This window comes from Pan paniscus, chromosome 1 (genome assembly GCF_029289425.2).
Source record: "Pan paniscus chromosome 1, NHGRI_mPanPan1-v2.0_pri, whole genome shotgun sequence".
NCBI classification, from domain to species: domain Eukaryota; kingdom Metazoa; phylum Chordata; class Mammalia; order Primates; family Hominidae; genus Pan; species Pan paniscus.
Window position 1 is genome coordinate 77,980,967 of NC_073249.2, and position 25,406 is coordinate 78,006,372.

A 25,406-nucleotide genomic window follows, 5' to 3' on the forward strand; every position below is an offset into this window, starting at 1 on the left:
AAAGTTGTCCACACCTTGTGGAAAAGGATGAAATACTTAAAGTAGGAGTTCCAAACCTAGGGAGCCTTGAGGAATCATGGAGAGAATTCAGAAGGTCTGTGAACTTGGATGGGGAACAAATGACATCTTTATTTCCATTGACCTCTAACAGAAAGTCAGTATTTCTTTTATTATAAATGTTGCCCTCCTCAAAAAATCAAAATCCTCAGTAGTACTAGCTGTACCTGCGATTTCGTTACCAATACAAATCACTAAGACTGTCCTACCTTACAAACATAACTGTCTTGAAATAGTTTATGCTCATTACTAATTCAAAATTATGACAAACATTAGGCCTGCCATTAGATTTTGTTATTTAATAAGTTAAAAAGCATAGATATTAATATTTCACAAATTTTACCTTTAAAATATGTGATAACATTATTTCAATATCATGGGATTACTCTGTAATTCTGTGTATTTTATTTTGATATATCTGGAAACATTCTAAGTGGTCCATTAATTTCACCAGATTGCCAAAAGGGTTCTTGGTACATTTATATGTTAATTATGCACAGAGCCTGTTATGAGAAAAACTTGGGACTATAAGCCCTGCCACCCTGCTCCCCATTCAAATTAGGAAGGTGCCGAGAGAACAAAGAATGACTCAGTTGTCCAACTCGACAAGTAGATGAGTTTATTAGGACTTACATGCAGGGCACCCCTGAATGGCCGCAGGAGAGCTCTAGAGATTCACAACTACCACCTGTCTTTAAGCTCCTTCTAAGCTAATTTTCTGGCTCTTTGCCTCCTGCATTTGAGCAATGAGACTTTTTCTTGGTAGGTTCTCAGGGATACCTGCTTCTTGGCTGGGCACCATAGCCGTGGCTCACCACCCAGGCTTCAGGGTTCAGACAGTAGACATATACCCTTAAATAACCTGAGGACCTGGCTGGGCATGGTGGCTCACGCCTGTAATCCCAACACTTTGGGAGGCTGAGGCAGGCAGATCACTTGAGATCAGGAGTTTGAGACCAGCCAGGCCAACATAGTAAAACCCCATCTCTACTTAAAATATAAAAATTAGCCAAGTATGATGGTTCATGCCTGTAGTCCCAGGTACCTGAGAGACTGAGGCAATAGAATCGCTTGAACCTGGGAGGCAGAGGTTGCAGTGAGTCAAGATCATGCCACTGCACTCCAGCCTGGGTGACAGAGCAAGACTCCATTTCAAAACAACAACAACAGCAGCAACAAGATATCTGAGGACCCATCACATTACACAATTCCTCTCACACAATAGAAGATCCATGAATGATTCTTCATGATCATAAGAATTTATATTCTCATACTTTGTGTTCTACCTTGACTCTGTAATCATGTAAAGAATAAATTAGAAAGGCCAGTTTGGTTCTTAGGGAAACTATGTTTTTTTAAAAATCTTGTGAGCAAAAGACTTGTTGTTTCTCTTCAATTTTTCACCATGTGAAGAAAGTCTGAAATGTATCTGTTTAAGGTATTTTGCTGACATCATTCCATTCCTTCTAAATAACTGCTCATATACCACTTGTGACTATAGCACCTAAGGCAAGGAAATATAATGGAGCCTTTGTGATTTGTGATGTCGTTTTAACTCAGTGAAGCATAACTATGACTCTGAGACCAACTTTTCATGGATTTTGTTTTAATGCTTCAAATGAATGTCAGCAGAGGATGTAGAATCTCCTCTGCTTATAAAAGAGTAAAAATTGAGAACATAAAAACATTCTCAACTCTAATAAAGGGAAACTGCAATGCTGAATACTCAAACTAATGCTGAATTATTTTATACTCAATATTTTATACTCAGTATTTAATACTGAAGAAATATCCAAACTTATTATGCTAAAAGACAGAGTCATATGATCAAAAGCCAAGAAAAAATAGACAATAGAAAGTAACCCACAGGTAATCAGTGTATTAGATTAGCAAACAAGGACTGACTAAAATGTTCAAGAAAATAGACAAAAAGATATAGAAATTCACCAGAGAATTAGAATCTATTTTTAACGTAAGTTATGGAACCAAACAAATTTACAATAACTGAAATTAAGAGGAGCCAGGAAAATCAAGGGCATATGGCAACAGCAACCACAGAGCAGATGGGGAAATGTCGTTATGCACATGGATGCTGACGCTGACTCAGCACATGTTTCAGCTGCATCTCTGGAGCCCTGTGTCAGGCCGGAACCCTGAAATCTAATGCAGACTCAAAAAACTTGTGCACCCATTTTAAAAAAGAAAACTTTAAAAATGTAAACTCTGACATTTATATTCAAGAGTATCCTCCTAGTACTACATTGCAGTTAGTAGGTACTAAACAAAGTTCTTTGTCAAGAGCAATTCTTCAAGAAGCACATGCCTGTGGTCCCAGCTGCTCAGGAGGCTGAGATGAGAGGATGCCTTGAGCCCAGGGGTCCAAGGCTGCAGTGAGCCATGATCACGCCACTGTACTCCAACCTGGGTATGGAGTAAGATCCAGTCTCCCCGCCCCCCACACAAAAAATGTCAAAATGATTCTAAACCCAAGTACATTTTAAAATTTTCTATGATGACATTTTAAAAAATAGTTGGACAATTAGCTATTGCTCTATTTATAAAGGATTAGGGAAAAAATGATGGTACAGCAATTGCCAAAAAGCTTTCTTTAAAATTATTGCATAAGGGTGGCTGATACCGTTTGGCTCTGTGTCCCTTCCAAATCCCATGTTGAATTGTAATTCCCAGTGTTGGGGGAGGGACCTGGTGGGAGGTGACTGGATCTTGAGAGCAGATTTTCCTCTTGCTATTCTCATGGCAGTGAGTTCTCACAAGATCCGACGGTTTAAAAGTGTGTGGCACTCCCCGCTTCACTCTTTTCCTCCTGAAGACATGTTTGCTTCCCCTTTGCCCTTGTGCCATGATTGTAAGTTTCCTGAGGCCTCCCGGCCATGCTTTCTGTACAGCCTGTGGAACCATGAGTCAATTAAACCTCTTTTATTTATAAATTACCCAGTCTCAGGTAGTTCCTCATAGCAATGTGAGAACAAACTAATACAGTGACTATCACTGGGGCTGCGGCCAGATTTCCTACAGTTAATTTTATAATCGATATTTCAGACTTGGACCTGCCTAACATTAAAGCATACATTATAACCAATATTATGAATTCAGAGTCACAGAAAAGATGCTAGGGAGTTTTTTGGTTAAATAATTCCCTTTAAAAGCGGGGAGGGATTGGTCTTACACAATATAACAACAAACCCAGAGCCAGAAGGAAAACTGCCTTATTATTATTGTTATTATTATTATTATTATTTCTTTTTTCTTTCTTTTCACATGTTTGCGGCAGGAAAACAAGGCAGCTCAGCTCATGGCAGTCCTGATGATGATCCCTGAGGGCTGATCTTGGCCTCCAGCCTTGGCTGAAGAGAAAAGGGGTGGCTTATTATTAATGATCAAAAATAGACATGTGATCTACCTCAGCATAGGGAAACTTGGACAGGTGACTTGGCAAGCCATGGATGATATTTAGAAAGCTATTGTTTGGTTAACTTTTAAAAAGAATCATTTTGCTTATTTATACTTTATGAGTAAAATACAAAGAGAAACTGTCTCCTGGAAATTGATCATGAAATTAAAATGCAACTTCAAGTGTACTGATGAGGTAGAATAATTGCATGAAATTCCAAGAGATATTTAAAGACAATGATATTGACTGGTAGGTTGAAAATAACAAACATCCTCTCCTTTCATTTTTCCTTTTTATTTTTGTCACAAATTTTCATTGCTCATATTCTTATTTCCCCTTCTATTGTCTAGAAATCAATGTCAACAGGCCAAACTCTTGCTAACCAATCTATAATAATAAACAGCCTAGAGAAGAGAAGCAAATCTATAAAAATGAGGAAATTAAATATTTTCTTGTCTATAAGGCAACCAAAAGAGTATGCAAATATTATTTTACTAAGAGCTTATGATATTCTTGGAAGACAATAAGGAGGCAGAGATTATTTCCCCTGTTTTGCCTGGGAAATGAAGCCAGTATTGAAAAGGTGACTTGGTAAAGGTCATTAAACAAGCAAAGTGCTTCTGAGATTCCCATGCCCTGGGAAAGCTGAAACATTCTCTTGCTTTCACTTTCCTTGTTTTCTTTTTTTCTCTTGTCTTTTCCTCTCATTCAAAAGCAAACTTTAAAAAATTAGCATCAATTCAACAATATTTAGTGTGTGCTTGTTCGATACAAAGTATCATACAGGACAAAAAACGGTCTAAGATACTCCTTGATTTAAAGGAGTAGTTAAAAATCACTATTCTAGCCTGGATCCTCGTAGCTGCTCAGCTGCTTATTTGTTTACCATTTACCATGCATATTTATCTGCTAAGATAACTGTTCCAAAACTCCTTTTTCTTAAAGCTCCCAACTTCAACACTGCTCCTTTGACTCTTGACCTTGCTTGCCTTTTTTTTTTTGTTTGTTTCAGATGGAGTCTTGCTCTGTCTCCCACGCTGGAGTGCAATGGTGCAATCTTGGCTCACTGCAATCTCCACCTCCCGGGTTCAAGCAATTCTCCTGCCTCAGCCTCCTGAGTAGCTGGGATTACAGGCGCCTGCCACCACGCCCAGCTAATTTTATATTTTTAGTAGAGACGGGGTTTTGCCATGTTGGCCAGGCTGGCCTGGAACTCTTGACCTCAGGTGATCCACCCTCCTTAGCCTCCCAAAGTGCTGGGATTACAGGCGTGAGCCACCATGCCCGGCCTTGCTTGCCTTTTTTACTGAATATTTTGAAGCTACCTTAGGAGTTTTCTTAACTTCTCTATTTTCAAAATCTCTTTTACTTCCTTCCCTCTTTTCCCCAAGAAAGGATCCTCTAATCATCTTGCTAGAACTCATCTCCTATAGGCTCAAACACTGATTGTCCCACATTTGCAGGGTATCACCCCACCATTATTTCTTCCTCAATTTGCATTTTCAATCCTACTCTCCCAGTGGCCTCTTGTTCTCCATTAGTAAATATAAGTTGGTTATTTCTGATGTATTTCTGATGGTACCTGCCCCCAGTACCACTTCAAGCTGCAATGTACTGTGTCTTTTCCCTTACAATTAAATTTCTTGAAAAAGGAATCTGTAATCTGTAATTTCACTAACAAATAAACTTTTATAATATGGCTTTTGCTTCCATAATGTTACTGAAATACTTCATGAAGAAAAATAAAAGTATGTGAGTCAATAAATCTAATGGCTTTTTCTAGTCTTTGTTCTCACCCTTCCCGGTTTCTCTGAAGTTTCTGATGCAATGACTACTCTTTCTTCATCTTCTTTTATACTGCCTTATCTTCATGGTTTTTCTCTCTACCACTCTGACCATTTCCCATTGACTGCTCTTCATCTTCCCACTGCTAAATACAGACATTCCTCTAGCTTTTGCCTTTTTCCTTACATATACTCTTTCTTAGATTCCCCTTCATAGAGATGATAACTGAAGCTGAGGATCCTCTTGCTCTGAGAATTCCAACAATCTCTCCAAAGAAAGTACATGTAAAGAAAAGAGCAGTATATTCTCACTTATAAGTGGGAACTAAGCTATGGGTACGCAAAGGCATACAGATTGGTATAACGGACATCGGAGACTCAGAAGCAGGGAAAATGGAAGGGGAGTGAGGAATAAAAAAACTGCGTATTGAGTACAATGTATACTACTCTGGTGACAGGTGCACTAAAATCTCAGATTCCACCACTATATAATTCATCCATATAACAGAAAACCACTTGTATCCCAAAAGGTGTTGAAATATATATATGTTGGAGCCAAGATGGCTGCATAGGAACAGCTCCAGTCTACAGCTCCCAGCGTGAGCGACGCAGAAGACGGGTGATTTCTGCATTTCCATCTGAGGTACCAGGTTCATCTCACTAGGAAGTGCCAGACAGTGGGCGCAGGCCAGTGGGTGCACGCACCATGCGCTAGCCAAAGCAGGGCAAGGCATTGCCTCACTTGGGAAGCGCAAGGGGTCAGGGAGTTCCCTTTCCTAGGCAAAGAAAGGTGTGACGGACGCACCTGGAAAATCCGGTCACTCCCACCCGAATACTGCGCTTTTCCGACCAGCTTAAGAAACGGCGCACCACGAGATTATATCCCGCACCTGGCTCGGAGGGTCCTACGCCCACGGAGTCTCGCTGATTGCTAGCACAGCAGTCTGAGATCAAACTAGAAGGCGGCAGCGAGGCTGGGGGAGGGGCACCCGCCATTGCCCAGGCTTGCTTAGGTAAACAAAGCAGCCAGGAAGCTCAAACTGGGTGAAGCCCACCACAGCTCAAGGAGGCCTGCCTGCCTCTGTAGGCTCCACCTCTGGGGGCAGGGCACAGACAAACAAAAAGACAGCAGTAACCTCTGCAGACTTAAATGTCCCTGTCTGACAGCTTTGAAGAGAGCAGTGGTTCTCCCACTACGCAGCTGGAGATCTGAGAAAGGGCAGACTGCCTCCTCAAGTGGGTCCCTGACCCCTGACCCCCCAGCAGCCTAACTGGGAGGCACCCCCCAGCAGGGGCACACTGACATCTCACACGGCAGGGTATTCCAACAGACCTGCAGCTGAGGGTCCTGTCTGTTAGAAGGAAAACTAACAAACAGAAAGGACATCCACACCAAAAGCCCATCTGTACATCACCATCATCAAAGACCAAAGATAGATAAAACCACAAAGATGGGGAAAAAACAGAACAGAAAAACTGGAAACTCTAAAAAGCAGAGCGCCTCTCCTCCTCCAAAGGAACGCAGTTCCTCACCAGCAAGGGAACAAAGCTGGATGCAGAATGACTTTGACAAGCTGAGAGAAGAAGGCTTCAGACGATCAAATTACTCTGAGCTACGGGAGGAAATTCAAACCAAAGGCAAAGAAGTTGAAAACTTTGAAAAAAATTTAGAAGAATGTATAACTAGAATAACCAATACAGAGAAGTGCTTAAAGGAGCTGATGGACCTGAAAACCAAGGCTCGAGAACTACGTGAAGAATGCAGAAGCCTCAGGAGCTGATGCGATCAACTGGAAGAAAGGGTATCAGCAATGGAAGATAAAATGAATGAAATGAAGCAAGAAGGGAAGTTTAGAGAAAAGAGAATAAAAAGAAATGAGCAAAGCCTCCAAGAAATACGGGACTATGTGAAAAGACCAAATCTATGTCTGACTGGTGTACCTGAAAGTGATGGGGAGAATGGAACCAAGTTGGAAAACACTCTGCAGGATATTATCCAGGAGAACTTCCCCAATCTAGCAAAGCAGGCCAACGTTCAGATTCAGGAAATAGAGAGAACGCCACAAAGATACTCCTCGAGAAGAGCAACTCCAAGACACATAATTGTCAGATTCACCAAAGTTGAAATGAAGGAAAAAATGTTAAGGGCAGCCAGAAAGAAAGGTTGGGTTACCCTCAAAGGGAAGCCCATCAGACTAACAGCGGATCTCTCAGCAGAAACCCTACAAGCCAGAAGAGAGTGGGGGCCAATATTCAACATTCTTAAAGAAAAGAATTTTCAACCCAGAATTTCATATCCAGCCAAACTAAGCTTCATAAGTGAAGGAGAAATAAAATACTTTACAGACAAGCAAATGCTGAGAGATTTTGTCACCACCAGGCCGGCCCTAAAAGAGCTCCTGAAGGAAGCACTAAACATGGAAAGGAACAACGGGTACCAGCCACTGCAAAATCATGCCAAAATGTAAAGACCATCGAGACTAGGAAGAAACTGCATCAACTAACGAGCAAAATAACCAGCTAACATCACAATGACAGGATCAAATTCACACATAACAATATTAACTTGAAATGTAAATGGAGTAAATGCTCCAATTAAAAGACACAGACTGGCAAATTGGACAAAGAGTCAAGACTCATCAGTGTGCTGTATTCAGGAAACCCATCTCATGTGCAGAGACACACATAGGCTCAAAATAAAAGGATGGACGAAGATCTACCAAGCAAATGGAAAACAAAAAAAGGCAGGGGTTGCAATCCTAGTCTCTGATAAAACAGACTTTAAACCAACAAATATCAAAAGAGACAAGGCCATTACATAATGGTAAAGGGATCAATTCAACAAGAAGAGCTAACTATCCTAAATATATATGCACCCAATACAAGAGCACCCAGATTCATAAAGCAAGTCCTGAGTGACCTACAAAGAGACTTAGACTCCCACACATTAATAATGGGAGACTTTAACACCCCACTGTCAACATTAGACAGATCAACGAGACAGAAAGTCAACAAGGATACCCAGGAATTGAACTCAGCTCTGCACCAAGTGGACCTAATAGACATCTACAGAACTCTCCACCCCAAATCAACAGAATATACATTTTTTTCAGCACCACACCACACCTATTCCAAAATTGACCACATACTTGGAAGTAAAGCTCTCCTCAGCAAATGTAAAAGAACAGAGATTATAACAAACTATCTCTCAGACCACAGTGCAATCAAACTAGAACTCAGGATTAAGAATCTCACTCAAAACTGCTCAACTATATGGAAACTGAACAACCTGCTCCTGAATGACTACTGGGTACATAAGGAAATGAAGGCAGAAATAAAGATGTTCTTTGAAACCAACGAGAACAAAGACACAACATACCAGAATCTCTGGGACGCATTCAAAGCATTGTGTAGAGGGAAATTTATAGCACTAAATGCCCACAAGAGAAAGCAGGAAAGATCCAAAATTGACACCCTAACATCACAATTTAAAGAACTAGAAAAGCAAGAGCAAACACATTCAAAAGCTAGCAGAAGGCAAGAAATAACTAAAATCAGAGCAGAACTGAAGGAAATAGAGACAAAAAAAACCCTTCAAAAAATTAATGAATCCAGGAGCTGGTTTTTTGAAAGGATCAACAAACCTGATAGACCACTAGCAAGACTAACAAAGGAAAAAAGAGAAGAATCAAATAGACGCAATAAAAAAATGATAAAGGGGATATTACCACCAATCCCACAGAAATACAAACTACCATCACAGAATACTACAAACACCTCTACGCAAATAAACTAGAAAATCTAGAGGAAATGGATAAATTCCTCGACACATACACTCTCCCAAGACTAAACCACGAAGAAGTTGAATCTGAATAGACCAATAATAGGATCTGAAATTGTGGCACTAATCAATAGCTTACCAACCAAAAAGAGTCCAGGACCAGATGGATTCACAGCTGAATTCTACCAGAGGTACAAGGAGGAACTGGTACCATTCCTTCTGAAACTATTCCAATCAATAGAAAAAGAGGGAATCCTCCCTAACTCATTTTATGAGGCCAGCATCATTCTGATACCAAAGCCTGGCAGAGACACAACCAAAAAAGAGAATTTTAGACCAATATCCTTGATGAACATTGATGCAAAAATCCTCAATAAAATACTGGCAAAATGAATCCAGCAGCACATCAAAAAGCTTATCCACCATGATCAAGTGGGCTTCATCCCTGGGATGCAAGGCTGGTTCAATATATGCAAATCAATAAATGTAATCCAGCATATAAACAGAGTGAAAGACAAAAACCACATGATTATCTCAATAGATGCAGAAAAAGCCTTTGACAAAATTCAACAACGCTTCATGCTAAAACCTCTCAATAAATTAGGTATTGATGGGACGTATTTCAAAATAATAAGAGCTATCTATGACAAACCCACAGCCAATATCATACTGAATGGGCAAAAACTGGAAGCATTCCCTTTGAAAACTGGCACAAGACAGGGATGCCCTCTCTCACCACTCCTATTCAACATAGTGTTGAAAGTTCTGGCCAGGGCAATTAGGCAGGAGAAGGAAATAAAGGGTATTCAATTAGGAAAAGAGGAAATCAAATTGTCCCTGTTTGCAGACGACATGATTGTATATCTAGAAAACCCCATTGTCTCAGCCCAAAATCTCCTTAAGCTGATAAGCAACTTCAGCAAAGTCTCAGGATACAAAATCAGTGTACAAAAATCACAAGCATTCTTATACACCAACAACAGACAAACAGAGAGCCAAATCATGAGTGAACTCCCATTCACAATTGCTTCAAAGAGAATAAAATACCTAGGAATCCAACTTATAAGGGATGTGAAGGACCTCTTCAAGGAGAACTACAAACCACTGCTCAACGAAATAAAAGAGGATACAAACAAATGGAAGAACATTCCATGCTCATGGGTAGGAAGAATCAATATCATGAAAATGGCCATACTGCCCAAGGTAATTTACAGATTCAATGCCATCCCCATCAAGCTACCAATGCCTTTCTTCACAGAATTGGAAAAAACTACTTTAAAGTTCATATGGAACCAAAAAAGAGCCCGCATCGCCAAGTCAATCCTAAGCCAAAAGAACAAAGCTGGAGGCATCACACTACCTGACTTCAAACTATACTACAAGGCTACAGTAACCAAAACAGCATGGTACTGGTACCAAAACAGAGATATAGATCAATGGAACAGAACAGAGCCTTCAGAAATAACGCCGCATATCTACAACTATCTGATCTTTGACAAACCTGAGAAAAACAAGCAATGGGGAAAGGATTCCCTATTTAATAAATGGTGCTGGGAAAACTGGCTAGCCATATGTAGAAAGCTGAGACTGGATCCCTTCCTTACACCTGATACAAAAATCAATTCAAGATGGATTAAAGACTTAAACATTAGACCTAAAACCATAAAAACCCTAGAAGAAAACCTAGGCATTACCATTCAGGACATAGGCATGGGCAAGGACTTCATGACTAAAACACCAAAAGCAATGGCAACAAAAGACAGAATTGACAAGTGGAATCTAATTAAACTAAAGAGCTTCTGCACAGCAAAAGAAACTACCATCAGAGTGAACAGGCAACCTACAACATGGGAGAAAATTTTTGCAACCTACTCATCTGACAAAGGGCTAATATCCAGAATCTACAATGAACTCAAACAAATTTACAAGAAAAAAACAACCCCATCAAAAAGTGGGCAAAGGACATGAACAGACACTTCTCAAAAGAAGACATTTATGCAGCCAATACACACATGAAAAAATGCTCACCATCACTGGCCATCAGAGAAATGCAAATCAAAACCACAATGAGATACCATCTCACACCAGTTAGAATGGCAATCATTAAAAAGTCAGGAAACAACAGGTGCTGGAGAAGATGTGGAGAAATAGGAACACTTTTACACTGTTGATGGGACTGTAAACTATTTCAACCATTGTGGAAGTCAGTGTGGCGATTCCTCAGGGATCTAGAACTAGAAATACCATTTGACCCAGCCATCCCATTACTGAGTATATACCCAAAGGACTATAAATCATGCTGCTATAAAGACACATGCACACGTATGTTTATTGCGGCATTATTCACAATAGCAAAGACTTGGAACCAACCCAAATGTCCAACAATGATAGACTGGATTAAGAAAATGTGGCACATATACACCATGGAATACTATGCAGCCATAAAAAATGATGAGTTCATGTCCTTTGTAGGGACATGGATGAAATTGGAAATCATCATTCTCAGTAAACTATCTCAAGAACAAAAAACCAAACACCGCATATTCTCACTCATAGGTGGGAATTGAACAATGAGATCACATGGACACAGGAAGGGGAATATCACACTCTGGGAACTGTTGTGGGGTGGGGGGAGGGGGGAGGGATAGCATTGGGAGATATACCTAATGCTAGATGACAAGTTAGTGGGTGCAGCGCACCAGCATGGCACATGTATACATATGTAACTAACCTGCACAATGTGCACATGTACCCTAAAACTTTAAGTATAATTTAAAAAAAAGAAATATATATATGTTATAGTTTTATATATATGTATTATATATAATTTAAAAAATAAAGGGCAGACATTTAAAAATGTTTTTAATTGACATAATAATTTTACATATTTATGGGGCACAGTGTGATGTTTCGATAAATGTATACATTGTATAAAAATCAACAAATCAAATCAGGATATTAGCATACCAATCACCTCATTTATCATTTCTTTCTTTCTTTTCTCTTTTTTTTTTTTTTTTTTGAGATGGAGTGTCACTCTGTTGCCCACGCTGGAGTGCAGCGGCCCCATCTCAGCTCACTGCAACTGCTGCCTCCAGGTTCATGTGATGATCATGCCTCAGCCTCCCAAATAGCTGGGATTACAGGCGCCCACCACCACTACTAATTTTTGTATTTTTAGTAGAGACGGGGTTTCACCGTGTTGGCCAGGCTGGTCTTGAACTCCTGACCTCAAGTTATCTGCCCACTTTAGCCTCCCAAAGGGCTGGGATTACAGCCGTGAGCCACCGTGCCCGGCCACATTTATCATTTCTTTGTGGTGAGAACATTCAAAATTCTCTCTTCTAGCTTTTTTGAAATATACAGTATTGTTAACCATGGTCACCCTACTGTGACTAGAACACCAGAACTTACTCCTTCTAACTGTCACTTTGTACTTTTTGACTAATTGCTTCCTATGCCCCCATTCCCTTTCCCCTCCTCAGCCTCTGGTAACCACTATTCTATTCTCTACTTCTGTGAGATAAACTTTTTTAGATTCCATACATGATTGAAATCATGTTTGTCTTTCTGTATCTGGCTTATTCCACTTAGCATAGTGTCCTCCAGATTCATCCATGTTGCCACAAATCCACTACTGGGTATATATCCAAATGAAATGAAATCAGTATGTGCAAGAGACATCTGTGCTCCCATGTTTATTGCAGCATTATTCACAAGCAGCATTATTCACAACAGCGTATAGAAGCAACCTAAGTGTCCATCAACAGATGAATGGATAAAGAAAATGTAGTACTTATACACAAAGAAATACTATTCAGCCTGTGAGGAGGAGAAGAGCTCCAGTTCCTTCAGGACCCTCCTGAGGGGGCACCATGGCAGCTTCAGGAGGACCTGGGGCAACATCCAGGGGAAGAAACAGCTCCTGTCTGTGGGCACAGATGCTGAGGAGGAAACTTTGGTGTGGATTCGCTGGGGCATTTTTCCTACCTCGTCCATACATGTTGCTGTAATGACATGATTTCATGAGTTTTTAAGGCTGAAGAGCGTTCCATTGTGTATATATACTGCATTTTCTTTATCCCTTCCTCTCTTCATGGATAGAATCTTGCCTCAAGAATGTGAAAATGTTGTGGAGTCCTGATAAGTAAGCAACAATGAGGAAGGGGCCTCGGGTGGGGAAGGGCTCCAGGTGGGGAAGAACAATGAACAACTGTTCTGAGAGATGACCTCTATGTGCAGCCCCCTCTACCCTCTAGCACAACCCTATAAAACTTCCCTCCAGCCCCTGCCTTTTTGCAGACAGCCCTTCTCTGCTGTGCTACCCGTTGCAATCTTGCAATGTATTTTCATATTTTCTCTAATAAATCTGCCTTTCTTTACCTACAACTATCTTGGTAAATTCCTTTACCACCTGCGACACCAGCCCAGCCCCAGATAGTCACACCTGTGATGTTTTGGTGGCCCGTACAGGGACTGTTCGGGGACCTCTTCCCCTACTCACTCCCTTTCCTGTCCTCCAACTCTGACCTCTTGGTGACAGCATCCAAGCACAGAGACAGCTGAAGGTCCCCAGCCGGGGCCACTCCTCGGCAGACCAGAAAGTCCCTGTGAAAAGATGTCTGACCACCACTGCCTGATCAGGTAAGAGTTCAGAGTTTGCTTTCCTTTCCTGCCTTCCAGCAGACAAACTCTAGCATCCCTCTGGCAATTGATCGCAACTGGCCAGGCCCACACCTTGGTGTAGCCTGAAGGCCAGAGGGTGAACGACTTTGGCTGCCTTACCCAGAAGGGAGGAAGACCCTCTCCTATCCTTTCTGGTTAAAAGTCCCCAATCCCTTTGTGTGGCACAATTGGCACACATGTTTTGGGGAACTCAGACTCCCTCTTTCTCACTCTAAATTCTAAATTCTCCCATGAAGACAGCCAGACATCCTGCTCTGGATGTTCCCAAATCAGGTGATCTCAAGTGGCCTCAGAGCAGTGAGTGTCCCCATTCCTGTTCCTTCTCCAGGGCTGGCAGCAGGCTGTCTTTCTCTCTTTACCCTTTTTCCTCATGCCTGGGCTGATCACCCAGCATAAGGTGCCAGCGCTAAAAGGTCCTTTCTAATGGGGGTGGGATGCCCCTTTAGAAAGTGTACTTGTATTCCTCTGCAATGTAAGTGGAACCCTTTTCCTCAGCAGGATGCCCCTAAAGAAAGTGTGGTTCGTGTCCCCAGCAGACATTACCCTCCAGTGGCTCATTGTTTTCCAGTTCCAACATGGACAAACCCCATCTATTTATTCAGACTCACCTCTGGGCTACATCCTAAAACATTAAGACAAATTTAACTCTCAGACTCTCAAAAAGAAACACCTAATTTTTTTTTCTGGATTCAACTTTTTAATAAGCTCTGTGAAGGACATCCTAAGCACTATATGAGACAAAACAATATTTTTTCTTCCAGTATTACAAAAAGACATTTGCAAACATTTTAAAGCGGCTCTTCTATATAATCAGTTTGGCTATCTGAATTAGAGAAAACCCCTAGATAATCATGTTCTTGATGCAGATTTCTTCTAGGTATATTTGGAAATTGCTTCCTAACCACAATAAACACTGTGTACAGGTTTTTTAAATGTCCTTGGATACACACTAATTTTCAAAAACCAGTCTGGTCAAATGTCAGAACCAATTATTGCTAGATCCAATAATCCTGACAGCTCAAACTAAAAAACTGGCAAAAAGAAAAATACTCAGACCCTACAAATGTTCCATAATTTGTCTTTAAATAGGAGAAAAAATTTTAAACAAAGATGGAGCTGTCTAAAAGATCTTTAACTAGCTACCTTGGGAGCTCAATTTAAAAACAAGAGGTTGATATACTATAAAATAAGATGTTTCAGTACAGCTCCAAAAACCTTTATAAATACAGCCATTTGGAAGGACAATCCTGGATCAGAAGAGCTATTCCTTGTGTATATTATGTGCACATGTCTCATTTCAGTTGTCATAATTGCTTCTGTAATTTCCTTCTGAGTAGCAGTCATAACCACCCTGGCTTCTGACATTATAGTCTCTGGACTGTCCATATCCATATCTATACCCTCCAGGTCAACTGTCATACCTGCCACTCCCATAGTCCTGGTTCCCACCACCTCTAGAGTAGCTGTGACCACGCCCATGGGCCCCAAAGGCACCTCCTCTGGTTCCCCAGCAGACTTGCCTGCATGATCCACGCGGATCTGGTGACCATCCAGGGACTCTCTGTTCATGGCTCTCATGGCGTCTGGGTTGGTGATGGTGATGAAACCAAAACCCCTGGACCGCTGAGTCTCCTTGACAATGACCACCTCAGAGACAGGCCCGAAGCTGCTGAAGTCGTCTTCCAGCACCTGCTCGTCGGTGTTAATGTTGAGCCCTCCCACGAAGATCTTTCCTTCTTTAGTGGACATGGCAGCGAGTTCAAGTCCTGGAAATTAAAACTTAAAAAAGCCAGACAGACAGTAAGCTCAGAGGTGCAGAAAAAATAGGGCACATCTAATTTTCTTGTGTAATATATTAACAGCATGGCCCCTTTGCAAGAAATTCTCAAATTAGCCTCCTCAGTCTTTTATAACTGAGAGCAGAATAAAAAGGACAGGGCTAACAGGAAAGAAAAACACAGAAAACACAAGGAGAAAAGGCAGGCTCAACTGCTGGCTGCTTTATGAGCCCCCAGCCCCATCTGGGTTGCCCTCAGAATATCCTCCAGGTAACTGCCATCAGTGCAGAAGGCCAGGCCACTGAAAGGCAAACTGTCCCAATGGGACAAATGGGGAAAAGCCTTACACAGTTTGCCCCCTCGGCCACAAGCTTGGCCACTGGAAATGGGACTGCCCTAAGGGCTGAAGGGCCCCCAGGACAGAATCCCATCAGACACCCCTGATGGCCTTCTGCTGGGGTAGGGGGTCTCTGCTCCAGCTGGCTTCCAAATCAAACATCATTATCAATAAAACAAAGCCAAGGGCAACTCTGGAGGCAGCAAGTAAAATTATAAATTTCCCTTTTGAGTTCAAAAGCTGTCTGTCATGGAGACACCTCCTCTACCCCTTTCTGGAAATAACCTTTTGCTTATATGGTAAAAACCTGGAAAATTACTATCTGGATGTTAACAGCCTTTTAGATTGGGTCACTATTGGAACTGGGTAGACCAATAAAAGAAAAAGGTTAAATTAAAAGAAGGATGCATAATAACAACATGGGTAGTCTCAGAAAGTTATCTTGAGCAGTTAAAATTCTTTGCAAGCTTGAAAATGCTTTAAACTCCTTCTGGAAAAAACAGCAGTCACCTTGTGCTGTAGATAAGTGGCTAAGGCTTTGCCCTCTCACAATGCGTTCAATTCTTGTCTTTCAATGTGAGTCCTTTGTGGTTTAATACTTGTGGTATTTTTGCCCTTTATTGATTCTTTTCCCCTCCATGAACAGCTTCTGATTTCCTGTCTTGAAATTTTCTTTTCTCTGAATTACCTTTGGGGCAATTCTAGATCTTGTAAATCACTGACCGTCTCTTTGGAGACAGCTCATGTGTCTGTGTTTAAGTCTTCTTCTGCGCCGGGCGCGGTGGCTCACGCCTGTAATCCCAGCACTTTGGGAGGCCGAGGCGGGCGGATTACGAGGTCAGGAGATCGAGACCACGATGAAACCCCGTCTCTACTAAAAATACAAAAAAATTTAGCCGGGCGCGGTGGCGGGCGCCTGTAGTCCCAGCTGCTGGGGAGGCTAAGGCAGGAGAATGGCGTGAACCTGGGAGGCGGAGGTTGCAGTGAGCCCAGATAGCGCCACTGCACTCCAGCCTGGGCGACAGAGCGACACTCCGTCTCAAAAAAAAAAAAAAAAAGGCTTCTTCTTAGTTAAGGCTTACTAATATCATGTTATAAATTACCTTTAGTAAAAGATTCAAAAGCCAGAAATACTAGCCGTTTGTCCTGACTGAAATCTGGTAATAGTTAGAAATCAACTTAAAGCTTATATTTGGTCTGCATGTGTACAGATATTGGTTTTTAAAGCCCCTGCTTTTGCTCTAAAAACTTCTCAGTTGATAGAATTTTGTCTTAATTCTCCATTTCTGTCTGTGTATTTTTATGTGTTTATATAAAAGAATTCTAATTGGCTTAAAGAAAAATAAGCACTTAAACATATTGTCAGAAAAATAAAAATTTAATGCCTTTTAGGTCACGTGACTCTAATACGACTCTTTTAAAAAGCCAGTTTAAAGGTAAAATAAAAGATGTCTTCAAAGTTCACACATTTAAACTAAATTAGGCAGTCAGATACTGTTTGTCAGATGCTTTAAGGCCATAAACTGCTTCTATGACTTTTAATAATTGACTTGTTTGTTTTATAGCCATTAGATTCTAGGTAAGGCCTGGGGACATATGGTGTTAGCCTGGTCCCCTGGCTAGTCTGGAAAGAGTCAGACATTATCTGCAGCTTGTCCTGAGTTCTGCAATCTTATACATGGTTAAAATTACTCATGAGGGCCAGGCACCGTGGCTCATGCTTGTAATCCCAGCACTTTGGGAGGCTGAGGTGGGGGGATCACGAGGTTAGGAGTTTGAGACCAGCCTGGTTAACACAGTGAAACCCTGTCTCTACTAAAAATACAAAAATTAACTGGGCGTGGTGGCGGGCACCTGTAATCCCAGCTACTTTGGGGGCCTAGGCAGGAGAATTGCTTGGACCAAGGAGGTGGAGGTTGCAGTGAGCCGAGATTGTGCCATCGCACTCCAGCCTGGATGACAGAGCTAGACTCCGTCTCAAAAAAAAAAAAAAATTACTCATCAGGTTTTTCACCAAAAATAAAAGTTGCTGAGAGTTAACATTGTAACATGTACTTGAGACTGCTGGAGAAACAGTTTACATGAAAAGTATAGAAGGAAAGTAGAATATGTTTTTGGTGGGAGGTTATAAGGAGGCATGGAAATAGGCCGGGCACGGTGGCTCACGCCTGTAATCCCAGCACTTTGGGAGGCCGAGGTGGGTGGATCACGAGGTCAGGAGATCTAGACCATTCCGGTTAACATGGCGAAACCCCGTCTCTACTAAAAATACAAAAAATTAGCCAGGCGTGGTGGCAGGCGCCTGTAGTCCCAGCTACTTGGGAGGCTGAGGCAGGAGAATGGCGTGAACCCGGGAGGTGGAGCTTGCAGTGAGCCAAGATCGCGCCACTGCATTCCAGCCTGGGCGACAGAGAGCGACTCCATCAAAAAAAAAAAAAAAAAAAGAAGGCATGGAAATATGGCTTTTGTTAAAGGGAATGTAATTTTGTCTTGCTCAGAGGTTTTAAGGATTGGCCTAACCTACAGGAGTAATGGAATAAAACTGAAGGTTTAAGCAAGTTAGATAGTAAGTTGTGGAAGGCTGATCTTGTAAAAAGGTCTGTGGGTATAAAAAAGCTGGCTAAGATTTGAAGGGAATTATTCAGTTTTCCCATAGGTTGAAAATTGAAATAAAAGCACACTAATGCAGGTCCAGAATCTGGGCCTGTGTGTCCAGATAATAGTTTTCTTAGATAATTAATCTGCTGTTTAACAGAAAACGATAAAGAGTTATAAGAGGTTTATGGAAATCTTACCCTATGGTCAAGCTAATAAAGATTGGACAGATTTGTTTATAAGGTTTTATTAAGAATTGGATTTAACATTAATAGAAAACTAGTACAAAGATGCAATTTGGCTTTCTCTTTTAAACAAGATTTTCATGTAATATAAACAAAAATGAAAGAATTTTGTTTTCCTTTTAAATGAATGACAGAAAAAGGAGGGAAGAAAAAGGAGACAGATTCAGTTGTCCTCATGCTGTCTTTATTGCAGCCTGTTTTGAAAGCTAAGTCTCCCCTCTATCAGCGAGTAAAGATTTTTGCCTTTTAAAAATTTTGGACTTATCATTTTGGCTAAATGACTTATAGTGACTCTATACTAATCTCCTTCTCTAAACAACTCTCCTCCAAATCCTGTTGGGTAATGGGAACAAGTGGCACCCTCTCCCTCCAAAAGAAAAAGTCACACCCCTTTATACTATGTAAGGGATCAGTTACCATTTTCCCTCCATGCCCTGGTAATATCTAAATACCCCACACTCCTTTGGGGCAAAAACATACTTTCCAAGATGTGTGCCTGCTTAATATTTGCCCAGCCTCTGAATTCATCTTTCCCTCTAGTAGCCCCATTTCTCCTGGGAAAGCTACCTAAATCTTTAACAAATAACTTCAACCTAGATAGTCTTATCTCAGGGGTTTAAAATAGCCCATACTTATTCAGATATGCCCTAGCAAGAAAGCTAACTGAGTAATTTCTTGATGGAACAACTTCTACAATATATAAATAACCTCCTCATTTGCTTCCCTTCCACAGAACTCACACAGCAACACATAGTATAAACCATAAACTCCTAAAAAAAGGAAAATGACTTTTGTCTAATTCAAAGGATAATGGTTATATATAAAACAAGATAAAAGGAACCAGGAAATAAGAGAAACATAAAGAAAGTTATAAAGGTAAAGAGGTATTTTTGGTAATGAAGGTTATGAAGATTTTGCACGAGAAAGGATTTTGTACCATAAATTCTTGTCCTAAAGTAAAATGACTGCTTGTTTAAGAATGAGGGATGTTTAGGACAAGTCAGAAAGTCTGGGCACATCATAGATGGTCTGTGTAAATCATGAGAAAATTTGTGAAATTCATAAAAGGAACACTATATGTAATTAAGATATAATAGTCTTTCTAAAATTGGCTCCCTATGCTGTGTCAAATTAAATTCAAACACTTTTTCATCAAGTGCAACTTCCAAGTTATCTAAATGGGCTTCCAATAAGGAAAAACAGTCATACTACAAAAGGGTTTTCTTTGCCTTTTTGGTAACTGGCTCAAGAAACAAAATTTTATCTTCTAGAATTCAATAGTTTCACCTTCAAATGGTGCTATGAACAGGATATTGGTATCTCCTCAATGATACCTGCTACCTTTAGGAGTCTCCCACTCAGCTGGAGGCCAGTTTTGCCTAGACATGCTCCCCTTCTCCGATGAATGCTTTCCTTCAGCATGATCCAATATCCTAGGTCCTACAGCCCAGGACAATGGCTCACAGGGTCTCCTGACAGACCAAAACCATAGGTTGGGTCAACTCTATGCCCCTGGTCAGCAGGAAGCAGTTGGAAGATGAGACCTCTACCCAAATGCCAAAGATTTGTCATTGCTATTCTGTCATGGGGGGAATGTGGATTCCTGATAAGTAAGCAAAAATGAGGAAGGGGCCTCAGGTGGGGAAGGGCTCCAGGTGGGGAAGAATAATAAATAATTGTTCTGAGAGATGACCTCATTCCACACAATGACCTCGTTCTGCACATAACCCCGTCCAGTACGACCCTATAAAACTTCCCTTCCACCTCTGCCTCTTTGCAGACAGCCCCTTCTCTGCTGTGCTGCCCATTGCAATCTTGCAACACATTTTCATACTTTCTTTAACAAACCTGCCTTTCTTTACCTACAACTGTCTTGGTAAATTCCTCTATTCCCTGTGACACCAGCCGCAGATAGTCGCATCTGGGAGAAACATATCTTCAGTGGTCCAGAAGATATGCTGCCTGCCCCAAGCAGCGGGTCAAAACAATCTGGCCACATAACAGAGTACACACTGGGGAGCAATTCATTGAAGCTTCTGCTGAAGACCTGGTAGGGGATTTTCCAAGTGACAGGTCAGAGAAGGAGGCCTCATCTGCGGTCAGCGTGGACTCAAAAGCAAATGAAAATCTTTCTGTTGAGGACATTCTGAAGCAGCTTCCTTGTTACAGGGCATTGGAGAGGGTTCCATGGAAGACCAAGACAGCCTCAAGAACATGGAATACAATTCTCCTCTGGACATCATTTATGAAGGTAGCTATAAGGATGAAGACTCTTCAGCTGCTCCTGAAAGATCTCAGCATAACATCTGGCAAATCAATGGATAAGGAAGAAGATGGTTCCCATACGTCAACTTCACGTAATCTTTGGTTCCCATATGTCAACTTCATGTAATCTTGAGTGGTTTCTGGAGAATCTTAGCAGTGATGAGGATGATGCTTCAGCTTCCCCTAAGGACCATGTGCACAGTGACCTCATTCTGCACATTCTACAGATCTGAAAATAAGATGCTGGCAATATATCATCAACTTCAGGGGAAAGTAAGTGGATTCTGAAGAGGATAAGTGATAAGGAGGACTCTCCTGCTCCCTGACCACCTTCACATCACCAGCACCCTCTTCAGTGTGAACCTCTACACCAAGGTCCCTGAGCAGACATCAGAATGAGAGAGAGAGAGAGATGGAGCTCCTTACAGCTAGAAAGTTATTTCTCATCCTGATAACTCTCATTGCATCATATGGGTCCCATTAGTACAGATATCTCCAAATGGGCCACTCTCCTGTTACATAGAATAAATTGTTCATTACCTTGAGACTCTAATTATAGATTACAGTCCTCCTTGCCATCTACTGTAAAAGAGTCAATCAACAGTGGGCTCCAGGGTCTCACTGAACTTGTGGTCAGCCTTATTCATAGGATCACAGAGTTTACCTATAGAACAGAGAACTGCTTGATGTTTGGTGACTGTCCTAAATAAATAAGTGGAGTGCACTATCTGAGCTTTACCATTTTTGTCTCTTTCATTCTTTTGTCCATTCTGGCTATCCTGGGAATCCCTCTGTTCACTAAACCCATTCCTGTTGTACCTACTGTCAAAACTGTTCAACGTGAATGACATCTTGTGCTGATGAAGATGAGGAGACACCGTCACTCTCCAAAGCTGTTGGAAAGAACCTATGTAAAGGACCAGTGGGACAATTTATCTGCTTTGTTGCTGTTTCATTAATTCACTATGAGGCTATGTGCTTGGGCACCATGCTCTCTGCCTGAGCCCAGGGCACCAGGAGAGGAGCTAAGAGGCCATCTGTGGGGCCGGCCCAGGCCTCTCAGAACAATGGTGATGGTGACACTTGGCTGGAACGCTCCTTGCCCCAGGCTGGCCACCAGGCCAATAGCTGGGATCATTGACACCTCTGCCTCCCAGCACAAGCCCCAGGCAGGGACCAGTGGACCCCAGAGCACTCACTGCCCAGGGGCCACAGACGTTTGACCTAGCAGGGGTACCTCTTGGCCGAGTCCCTGGTTCCCCCTTGTATGAACCAGCCTGGGGAACTAAGAGCTCCACAGCTGTGGGTATAATATAGTGCCCAGGTCCAGGATTTGAGGTGGGGTAGTGGTGTTGGGGACAGGAGACTGGGGCAAGTTGCCTGTGGACTTCTGAAAGTGAAAAGAAGTCAGGGGAAATGTTTATCTCTGTCCTTGGCCTAATGCCAGCAGTGTAAGCCACAGGCTAGGGATTCCTTTTAAAGCCCATAGTATTCCCCCACCTAAGTCCTAGTATAACCATCATTTCCTTGAGTTCACTTGCAACAGCTGCTGTGCCAAGCACCATGTTTGTATTTGATCTTCACAAACTACTACTGCCCTAAGGCAGTAGTTAGTAGCATTATCCCATTTCACTGCCAAGGAATCTGAGGCTGCGGGATAAATAACGCCCATGGTGAGTGGAGAAGCTAGGACTGGAATCAGCATCTGCTTTTCTCTAGAGCCTGGGATGTTCACCCTGAAGTTGCTCTCCTGCCTTCTCTGTGGTTGGTACTTTCCAGTTACTGTTTGTGCTTTACCAAGAGGAGTTGACCCTGTTGCCTTCCTCGCCTCTTCCCTTCCTTACTCTGGTGACTGCGTATGGCCAGGAAGAGGGTCTGCAAGACTGTCTCTCTACTTCATGTAAAATGACTGGAATCTTGTGGAGAAATTGTGAAGTGGACTTGGGAACACATTAAAGAAGCCTATGTTGGGAGCTTGGGGAAAAAGAGTACCCGGAGACAAGTACTCCAGTGGAAGCTCTGCCTTCACTGTGAGAACATGCCAGGGCTAGCCTGCTGGAGGGAGACATTTGGAGCAGAACTAAGTCACCCCAGCCAACCTCCAGACCTTGGAGGCACCAGCTGATAGCCAGCTGTTCCCCAGTCCCGTGAGTGAGCCTAGCTGAGACCTGAAGAGCTGCCCAGGCTGAATCACCAACCTACAGATTTGTGAGCTGAAAGGAGAAATGATGAAGAAAGTATTCTTGGAATTCACTTCTGGCAGAGTCTCGTGAGCTTTGCTTTCATTTGTTAATGAAATGCTTGACATCTTTCCTTCACTTTATAAACATTATGTGCACATTATTCAGAATTCTAATAGAAAGTAATTTCCCATTAATGCAGGCTGTAAAATGCCATTTTACTTGAAACCATGCCTCAGGAACAAACAGTACAGGACACATTTACACTTGCAAATTCCACTCACAAATCAAGGAAGCCCCGTGTTGGTGGGACAGAGACTTAGAGCCACTGACAAAGGAAATTTAGAAGAGCAGCCTAGGACAGGCATAGGCAAATAGCATAGTGGCACACAGTTTGCAGCAGTGGAGAATCCAATTATGGGACGCTGAATTTTTTTTAAAGCCAACTTTTGCACATCTGTGATCTCTGGCTGACCAGCACCGTTCTAAGAACTTCATCTGCCTAGACACTGAGCTACTGACCAACAAGGGGACAGAAGCACTGACATGCATGGCCTGGATGAGGAAGCCAAAGAATTCACTGTCCTATCGGTGTTTTTCCTTCCAGGTCAAATATATACAGTGTACTTCCTTTGTGACCATTTGCTGACCACACAATGTCTGCAATCATGAATTCTGGAAATAAATAATTCCCAATGATCTTAAAAAAATACACTATGATCTGTGAACTTTAAAAACTGACTTAAAGTAGCAGTAGTTATTTTAGAGAAGGTCATGAATACCATTATGGACCTAATCCAGCGGTCCAGTAAAGAGAAATATCATGACAGATTTTTAGCAGAAATAAATAGTACCTGATTCAAGTTACAAAAGAATTTCAAGAAGCCCCGAAAGAGTGCTTTCCCTTTTTAAAAAATAAAAGTGGATTTAGTAGAAGAAATGCAATGATTAAGAAACTTTAGAACCTATTATTAGCAATGTTAGTGAGAAGGTGAAATTGTATGTTATTAATAACTGTTACCCTGAAGAAAAAGAAAAAAATAAAAGAAAATACAAAAAAAAATGTTTTAAGAGAAAAAAGTTTTAAAAATTTCAAAAAGAAATTGTATGTTAGTTATATCAACAACAAATTTTAAATGGCAATTACAAATTCTAAAAAAAAATAAATCTGTGCAATAAAACAAGGGCTAAGTATAAAGTTAATTACGATGAACATTACTTTGAGAATATAAGAGACTATAAACATTAAAAAATGATACTTGGCCAGGCATGGTGGCTCACACCTGTAATCCCAGCACTTTGGGAGGCCAAGGTGGCAGGATCACTTGAGTGCAGGAGGTCGAGGCTGCAGTGAGTCATGATTGCACCACTGCACTTAACCTGGGCAACAGAAAGAAACCCTGTCTCAAAAAAAAAAAAATAGTATTTATTCTAAAAAATGATACCCAAAAATATTACCTTGGAACTTCCCAGATGTGATTTTTATTCATTGTGGTCACTCACATGTATGTCTTGGATCTATGGAGAAAGAAATTTACACAATCTTAATAGCAAAAATTCTATTAAATCAACATAGAAACAAAGTATGGACAACTTAATTACAATTACAGAGAACCATTTAAACTCTATGAAAATTAGCCATTTAAAAACAATGTTAGAGTTGGCTAGGTGTGATGGCTCATGCCTGTAATCCCAGCACTTTGGGAGCCCAAGGCAGGTGGATCACCTGAGGTGAAGAGTTTGAGACCAGCCTGACCAGCGTGGCAAAACCTCATCTCTATTAAAAAGTACAAAAATTAGCCGGGAGTGGTGGCATGCACCTGTAGTCCCAGCTACTTGGGAGGCTGAGGCAGGAGAATCACTTGAACCTGGGAGGCAAAGGTTGCAGTGAGCCAAGATCACGCCACTGCACTCCAGCCTGGACGAGAGAGCGAGACTCCCATCTCAAAAAAAAAAAGAAAAAAAAAGTTACAGTTGACAGAATTTGGGAGTGGGTTGTATAAAAAACACGTAAGGATTCCAATTGTTATGGGACCTTGTGAATATTAAGTACATAGATACATAAACATGATAGACCCAGAAATAGAGCTTGAGAAAGCACTTTAAAAGTTACAAACGTAACCACTAGACAAAAGGAAAATAATAATGAGAAATAAGAGTTGGGTAGCACAGACAAGTAAAATGATTTTGTAATGAACCAAAAATTTTATTTTTTTGAAATTGCGAGTCCCAAAGGAAAAGTTTTAAGTGTATTTTTAGAACTTTGCAGGAAAATACCAAAACTAT

At 41.4% G+C, this 25,406-nt stretch overlaps 1 non-coding gene and 1 pseudogene across 1 annotated transcript; both read right to left on the reverse strand.

Moving 5' to 3' along the window:
* Positions 1-3,334: 3,334 nt before the first annotated feature.
* LOC112438575 (small Cajal body-specific RNA 20) lies at positions 3,335-3,440 on the reverse strand. Its single transcript, XR_003026985.1, has one exon. It is a non-coding gene; the product is annotated as a small Cajal body-specific RNA 20 (non-coding RNA).
* An 11,577-nt stretch (positions 3,441-15,017) lies between these two features.
* On the reverse strand, positions 15,018-25,273 carry LOC100995344 (RNA-binding protein 3-like; annotated as a pseudogene).
* Between the last annotated feature and the right edge of the window lie 133 nt (positions 25,274-25,406).